Here is an 8,862-nt window from a genome sequence, read left to right on the forward strand (position 1 = left end):
ACGATCCGTCGACCGTCGGATCGGGCCCTTTTCATCCGACGGCCCTCGTGCATTTCGGACCGGCCCCGACGTCCGAAAGATACCGTCCGAAATTTGTCAGAGGGTGACGTCAGGCCTCTGCCACGCGTCACCCCCACATTGTATCGGAGGCCCCTCTGACAATTCCGCTTCCGTATGGAAGGCGGTGCGATATGAAACCGCTAACCACTTCCGGTTTCGGTGAACCCGCCTGCCAGCGTCATCACCGCGTCGGCGCCCCCGTCCGCCTGTGCTCCACCTGTCTGCCACCTCACCATCCCCGTGGACCTCTCTTATGCTGCCACGTCACCCGATGACGTCATGCTGACGTCATCTGACCTTGACCCCACCTAATGACGTCATGCTGACGTCATCCAAAAAAAGCGCCAATGTTCCAAAAAATCCATATTTTGGCCAAAATTTCGCGTTTTTTGCACTTTTTGCAAAAACGGCTGTCGTTTTCTCTGCATGTTTTTCACGTCCAAACTCACGCCAACCTGCTGAATTCGACCTGGAGACCGCTGGCGCGCCATTTCCACCTGCATTCGTGACCATTGTTAATAGTTGCCAGGTATTTATCCCTGTAAATCCCTCCTGTGCCTCGTTTTGTCTGTAAATCGCCAAAACTAGCTTAAAACAGTGAAAAAACACATAATTCACCGGCGAATCCCCTGTGCCTAGTCCCCATTTGCACTGTAAGGTCGAAATTCACCAGCTGAGCTTTATATTACCAGTGTTTTCATAAAATTTACATTCAGTTCGCGCAATCGTGGACTGGTAGCCTAAACTGCACCAATTTGCTGTGAAAAAGAGTTTAAAGCCAGGCATTTGTCTTATCCATACTTTGAGCAGTATTTCAATTGCTGTAATTAACCATTCATTCTCTGTTCATCAGTAATTCACCTTTCTTTTAAAGAAAAACTCTTTGGTGTTGCTCTGCACAGTAACACCAGTTTATAAACAACAGAAATCCTAAAGGTGACCATGGATCCTCCAGTAGCACCTGTTGCCTTGAACGTTGCCCCTTTAAATACCCCTCAGAGAGAATTGGACTGGCAACCTCTAGCAGACCTGGATTATCAAATATCAGAGGAAATGCTGATGAAGACCAAGTTCCACATCCACTTGCTAAATGAATTGAAGGCTAAACATGAGAGTGGAACAGATGTATTGGGCATATGGGACTCTTCTCTCCCTATCTTCAAGCTCCCTCAGGTCAACCAGTTTCCTGATTTAATCCATCTATGTGCCGAATGCTATGACCCTACTCAGAGGGCTGTGCTTGACCCTTCAGGCTCAGTTGTTTTCTTTATCACCCCTGAAGCTATCAAAGAGATGCTGAACTTCAAGACTGAGAAGAAATTATTTCCTTTATCATTAATAGATTTGATAAATCAAGGAGCTAGATTGACAGATGCTCAGGTCACCAAACTCAATCAGTTGTACATTGGCTCTGACTCTGTGAAGTATCCTCCTATTAACCAAGTATACCTCAACCAATTGGGCAGAGATCTTGCAGACATGATTAGTCCCATTTTGGGTTATAATTCAATTGAATTTGTTGATGAAACTGTGCTGGTGATCATGCTCATGTTCGCTCCTAGCAAGTCTCCAATCTGCTATGACTATGCCACCTACATCTCTGATAAGATACATAAGCAGTTCATGAACTTGGCAAGAGAAAAGGTGTTCAGATACACCTCTTACATCTACCACCTAATCCTATATTATCAACATGAAAAGTTTTCTTTTGCTGTGAAAAGAGTGGATGCCCAAGGCAATCCAAGGTCAGTGGTCTATTGGTCCTTTGTCTTCCACTGCAGACCTGACTCTCCATATACCTACTGTGAGTTCATAGATCTCTTCATCCACCCAGCCATGTCTCTGATGATGAGCTCACCTCCTCCAAGACTAACTGATGAGATGCAAAGGATACTTCAGTTGTCTAAATCTTACAGCATTGGGGACTGGTACTTCTACCAGAACCACACAGTTATAAGGATATATGGGTGTGAGTTGCCCCCATACAAATTGCCCAAATATGTGCCCATGAGATTGTTTGCCCTGGAATACTTCAGGCAATTTGGGAATGCTGATGTGCTACACTTTTCAGGCAGAGGCAAGAAAGCACAGCTCAAGGTCAGGAACCAATTAGGCCACTTTATCTACAACAAAAGGGAGGAAGGTTGGCAAGAGGTGGATAGAATGTTAGAATCCCTTGGCTTGAAAACCAGTTTCCTTTGGAAACCTTATGACCCCAATCACTTCATAAGCCTAAGAAGGGTCAAATATAGGTTGGCCAGTTATGACCACGTAAGGCTTCCTCATATAGAAAAGTATGCAAATCAAACAAAGTGGAGGAGAGGAACCTTAGAGGAGCCTATCACACAAGAAGAGTTAAATCAAAGAGCACTAAGAAATCTGAAAAAGGTGGCTGACCTAGAGCTTTGTCCACAGGTGTTTACTCTTCCAAGCACTCAAGTGGGAGCAGCTGCATCTTCCTCCACAGCAAATCAGCAAGCAACCAAAGCTACTGAGCAAACATCTACCAAGGGCAAGGAAAAGGAAATGGAACCGGAATAGCCACCTCATGAGGAGGTACAGCAGCAACAACAACAGGCACAACAGCCACAAGAGGGGCAGCAAGAGAAAGAGCAGCAACTACAGCAAGAAAAGGCAGCTGAGGCCCCAATTTTTACTGAGCAGCAGCCACCACAAATTGTGCCTCCTAGGCAGGAAACAACAGCTGAAGCCTCAATCCTCCAAACCCCACAAAAGGAGGATATAAGTAGAAAGAGGGACAGAGAGACTCCCCTCACAACGACAACAACTCAAGGGGAGAAAAGACACTAGATGAATCCCCTTTCAGAAGAGGAAATACCTATGGGGCAATCTTTGGGAATGGGCCCACCAAGTATGGAGGCCTTAGCAAGTTCCTTCCAGCATGAACAAGAGAGGATAGTGGGAGGAGAAGTCAGCTCCTCAAGCCAGCAGAGAGAAGGTGAACTGAGAATCAAACAGCAGTTCATTGACATAAAGAGGAGGAATGAGCCAATAAAAATACAGCTATATAATCATTTGTTGAAAATGGCTCCCACTAACCAGCAAAGGCTGATGTCTGCATATGATGTTAATGAAGGAAAAATGATCATGAGTCACTTCATGCCAACTGCATTGCAACCACAGTCCCCTTCAGACTACTTGAGGACCAATCTTGAGGTCCTTGCCAAGGACATCCACCCAATGGACAAAATCGAATTGCATAAACAAACGGGTGAGATGGTGTATGCCTCCTTGGCAGATAAGACATTGGATAACTACAGGCTAGAAAATAGCCTAAATAATACAGCTGCCCAACTTGAGTTGGAGAGAGCATCCTCTCAAGCAAAGGACAACAGGATCAGGGCCTTAGAAGATATAATCATAGAGATTGGGCATGACCCCAAGGACATCAAGGGCATACAAGAAATATTGAAATTGAGGGATGCAGACATGGCAGCTTTGAGGAAAAAGATCAAAATCCCAGCAACTATTCACCCTTAAACGGAAGAAGTTTCCCAGCTGAGACATGATCAAGATGCGACAGCTTTACTGGTGTCTTTATATAAACAGCTGATCCAGACTCAAGAAAAGTTGGGAGAATCAGAGGCTGCACAGGCAGCATTGCAAGCAGCATTACAGCAAAAGGAAGGAGGTCAAACATCTCAGCCTCCTCCAGAAATATTTAACCTTGAGGAAGCTCCTCCAGCTACTGCTCCCCTCACTCAACAAATAGAACAGGCAGCACCTTCTACCTCAGCACCACCACCAACAACAGAGCAGGCCCCAAGCCTGGACATGCAAAAGCTGAGAAATGAGATTCAGGCCCTGGAAGCCCAAATGACAGAATTAAATGAGGCCAGGGAGAATTTAGCCAAGGTAAATGAAAGATATGATAAATCCAAGCAGACTGTGGCAGAAAAGGGCAGGGAAATAAAAGCCCTCAAAGACAGGATAAAGGAGCTAGAGAAGGAGCTCAAACTAGATAAAGTAGTGGCTGAGCTCAAGACAGTGCTATGGGCCAATATTGGCCAATCCATCACTGATCAATGGCAGTATATTGAGACAATTCATGAACAGTTGGAGCTCATTGCAAAAGCACAGAGGGAAATTCAGAGATCAAGGGCCTCTCTAGGGAATATGCCTGAAGTTGCCAACATGATGATCAATGTGCTTAATAATAGAACAAGTGCTCAGTTAGCAACTATGGGAATCTCCAACAGGACTGAGACTATTTTGTTAATAAAGAGGGTCCTAACACTAAGAAACCTAGTGAAGACATTAGAAAGAAGGACCCAAGACATGCAGACAGAGGTCAATAGATTCATGGACAAATATGTGGCATTGCAAAACAGAGGTCTCCCTGGCTTACTGAACAGCGCAGGAAGGCTACTTACACATGAGCAGTATGCCAAGAGGGTCAACACATTCGCCACAAATCAGATCACTGAAAGGCCCAGCACCTCAGAGGAAACAGGGCCAGCTATAGGAAAAAGTCTCTACAACAGGGTAGAAAATTTATTTTTTATCATGGATGAGATCAAACATCTGTTTGAAGTGCCTCCAAACTTCTACAAATATACAGAGGCAGATGAGACTTTGGATGCAATTCTGAGACATCAATTGCCCACACAGGAATGGTGGACTAAGGCAATACAGATGATATTATAAACCAGAGCCTGTAAATCAAATTTCCATTTAAATTCATAGGTGATCATGCACAGGAAAATTTGATAACACCAGCAGGCATGAAAAGGAAAAGGCTGGGCCAACTCAGCAGAACTAATCGGCCAATAAAGCAAGATTGACAGCTACAGGTGACAGGGCCAAAAAACTACAGCACGACAGCCATAAAGGCACATTTTTCCAGAGTTAAAGCAGAACGTTCAGACCGACTCAGTGGCCTCCAAAGGTCAAAATATCTTCTGACATACATAAAGAGCACTTATTTTGTATTCAATGATGTAATAACTTTCTTATCTACTATCTTGAAAAGTGGGTGAACGTATTCATTTCTAGAATGACTCAAGGCTCCAGATATTTTGTATGACCAATTGTATATATTCCCCCCTCGCATAATCTTGCAGGGGTTGTTGTTGATCTCTCTTCAAGAGTTTCTTATGCTGTAAATTTTCCAGACTATTAATACAAAAGCTAATGGAATTTCCAAAGCTCTACATTATCTGAGTCATTGTGGTGTTTTGCTGAATGTTACAGGATTCCTGCGTGTCTCATGAATCAATAAGTTTTATTCAAACTCTTAGTTATGTGTTTTGTCATCTTCTCATAGCTCTTTCATGTTCTGTGTTTTACAGTTAATGGCAAAGAAAAAGAATAGTTATAGGATTTAATCACAGATTACCCTAGACTCAATCGATGCTATTCTAAATGTTTTCTTCAGTTACAGTTGTAGAGGTGTAATTCTTAATTGCTGCACTTTCAGACTATATACTTTCACTGTGATTGTTGTTTCATGAATTCAAGTTTGCTCCTGTACAACATATCTCTTTCTCACACCCAGCTTAGTGGAAAATTCTTAATTGCCTTTCACTAGTTGAACACACCTCATAATCACAATTTCAGATTTGTTCCATGAGATATTTAAATGGCCCTGTAATTTCAGTAACTCAACTCAATATTCAGTCAAACTGTAGCCACAGACTCCATTGCCCAATGGACTAATACTGCCTGAAAACTTACACCTTAGATGCAGAAGACATCCCTCAACCAAAACATAAACAAAACCCTGAACATCATAGCTAGCCTAAAATACTACTAAAACAGAGACAAATCATAAAGAGAGAGCCCTCTCTGATTACAGTTTGGCTAGAAACTGTAATCCAAAGATTGGTTAGTGGTTACCCCGGCCGTATTCCCTTGGGAGTCAAAGGGAACAACCTGGGAGTTAACAACTGGGAAGGAAACATTGTCAATTGTTATGCAACCAACTCACAAAATAGAAGAAAATATAGATCAATGACTTAAAAAATATCTTCTTTGAGGGGGAACCTCCTTTACATTACGTAAATGAACAATTCTTGGATCTCTCAAATGATAAGACCTCCTTAGTATATATAGGAGTCTAAGGGGTCATAATATAATCAGAGCCTACATAACAATAATAATGTAACGGCACAACAAAAGAAATAATGAGCTTCTATGGGGCACAATAATTACAACATGTTGGATACATGGGCACAACAATAACAATAGGGAGCTACACTACCAATAATAATAAGGGGAATACACTAGTACTATTGGGACCTAACATGTGCCTCTCCTTCAAAAAAAAATTGTCCTTGAAGCTTGAGTAGTTTCATATGCTTCTATTTAAAATTCTCATCCTCCCATGTGGAATGTTCAGTGAGTAAGTTCTTCCACTTAATGGGATACTCTAAAATTAATCAATTTCATAGCTTTCGGGTTCTTGTTTACATGGCTGCTTCAGACTCAAATATGATTTTTCCTTATTCGTCGAGTTCTGGAAACATTGTTTAAACAAGGAGCTTGTCATCAATAACCTTATTTAAGCATGAAACATGGAAAATTGGGTGTACTCAGAAGATGTAGGCAGGTCTAATTTGTGTGCCATAATACCAATATTTTCCAACACCTTGTAAGGACCATAATACTTGGGTGATAATTTATTATCCTTCTTTTGCTTGAGGGACATTTGTTTGTATGGTTGTAGCTATAAAAATATTCAGTCGCCTACATCAAATCTTCTTTCACTGTGATGTTGATCTGCCTGTTGCATCATTCGATTATGTGCCAGAGTGAGGTTATCCTTTAAGAGTTGGAGAATTTATTGTTGATGCTCGATGTGATCTCCACTGCTTGAACCTTATAATTTTCTCTTAAATATGATGTGATGGATGGTGGATGATATCCATAAAGTGTCATAAATGGGGTAACTTTTGTTGCAGTATGGAAGAAAGTGTTATACCACCATTCAACTAGAGGTAAGCACTTGACCCATTGTGTTTATTTATCATATACAAAGAAACACAGATATCCTTCCAAACATTTATTCACTATCTCAGTTTTCCCATCAGATTGAGGATGATAAGATGAGCTATGAACTAATTGAGTACCATGAGAAGAAAATAATTTCATCCAAAAATTTCCAGTGAAAATGGAATCTCTTTCACTTACAAAAATCTTTAGGTTTCCATGTAGCTTTTGAATTGTTTCCATAAATGCAATAGAAATTGTACTGGCTTTAAAAGGATGAGATAACACAAAAAATGTGCATATTTGGTAAGTCTAACAACTACCACCATGATGACACTCTTTTATTCATACTTGGGTAAACCTGTGCTAAAATCCATTAAGACCTCCTCCCAACGCTAACTTGGAATGGAACAAACCCGTGATCTTAATAGTCTCAACTTTATTTTGTTGGTAAACCAAGAATTCTGCCACAAAATTATGAATATCAGCTTTAAGGCCATCCCAAAAAAATTCCTTCTTGACCCTATGGTAAGTTTTTAAAAATCTTGAGTGCCCTACTAAGGGTGAGGTGTACAATTTCAAAATAATCTTTTGCTTGAGTTGGGAATTCTTATGAAGATATAAGCGATCTTTGCACCATAATGAATCACTTTTCCATATAAATGTGTCATATGTACTAGGACCTTGCTGCAATTTTGAATGAGTGTCCACACCTCTCCTTCATTCTTCCATTCATCCCTTGCTTCGATTATCCAATCAGGTTGGATAACAAAAATGGCACAAATAAATGCTTCCACATCCTCATCCTTTTGAGAGTGCATCTACAACAGGATTTTGCATCACATTTTTGTAGATGATTTGAAAGTCATAACTCAACATCTTTGTGATCCATTTTTGTTGCTCTTATGAAGATAACCTTTGTTCCAAAAATTATTTAAGACTATCATGATTTGTTTTTACCTTGAAGTGTCTTCCCATTAGGTAAGGTCTCCATTTCTTTAGTGCATGTATTATTACCAACATTTCCTTTTCATAAATAGGTTTTTGTAAATACTTTCCTTTGATTGGATGACTTTCAAAGGCAATGGGTCTTCCTTCTTGCATTAAAACAACACCAATTCCATTTCATGAGGCATCACATTCCACAATAAAGGTTTTTGGAAGTATGGTGTAGCTAAGACCAGTGCTTGGAACATTACCTCTTTAAGATGTTCGAAGGCCTTAGTTGCTTCTGGACTCCAAGAAAATGCATATTTCTTTAGTAATGTTCTTACAGGTGCTACTATTCTCCCATAATTCTTAACAAACTTGTGACAATACCCTGTCAACTCGAGAAATCCTCAAATATTCTTTATGGTTGTGGGTATTTTCCATTCTTTAATGGCTTTAATTTTGTTAGGGTCTACCTTAACACCCTCATGAGATAGAATATGACCCAAATATTCCATCTCATGTACTCCAAAGAAACATTTGGAGGTTTTTTCATATAATTTTTTCTCCTCCAATAGTTTGAGCACTTGGTGAACATGTTGAACATGATTCTTCCAAGACTTGTTGTAGATTAGTATATCATTCAAAAAAACTAACACAATTTTTCTAAGGAAGGGCTTGAAAATGGAATTCATCAAACCTTGAATGGTGGAAAGTGCATTAGTAAGGCCAAAAGGTATGACCAAAAATTCATAATGGCCCTCATGAGTTATGAATGTTGTTTTCAAAATGTATTTAGTATCCATTCTAATTTGATGATATCCTAAACGAAGATCTAGCTTGGTGAAGTAAATTAATCCATGTAATTCATCCAACAATTTATCAATTAAAGGAATGGGAAATTTATCTTTAATAGTGATA

Source organism: Pinus tabuliformis, chromosome 5_1 (genome assembly GCF_031772625.1).
Source record: "Pinus tabuliformis cultivar Carrire ecotype Pingquan chromosome 5_1, CPIR1, whole genome shotgun sequence".
Lineage (NCBI taxonomy): Eukaryota > Viridiplantae > Streptophyta > Pinopsida > Pinales > Pinaceae > Pinus > Pinus tabuliformis.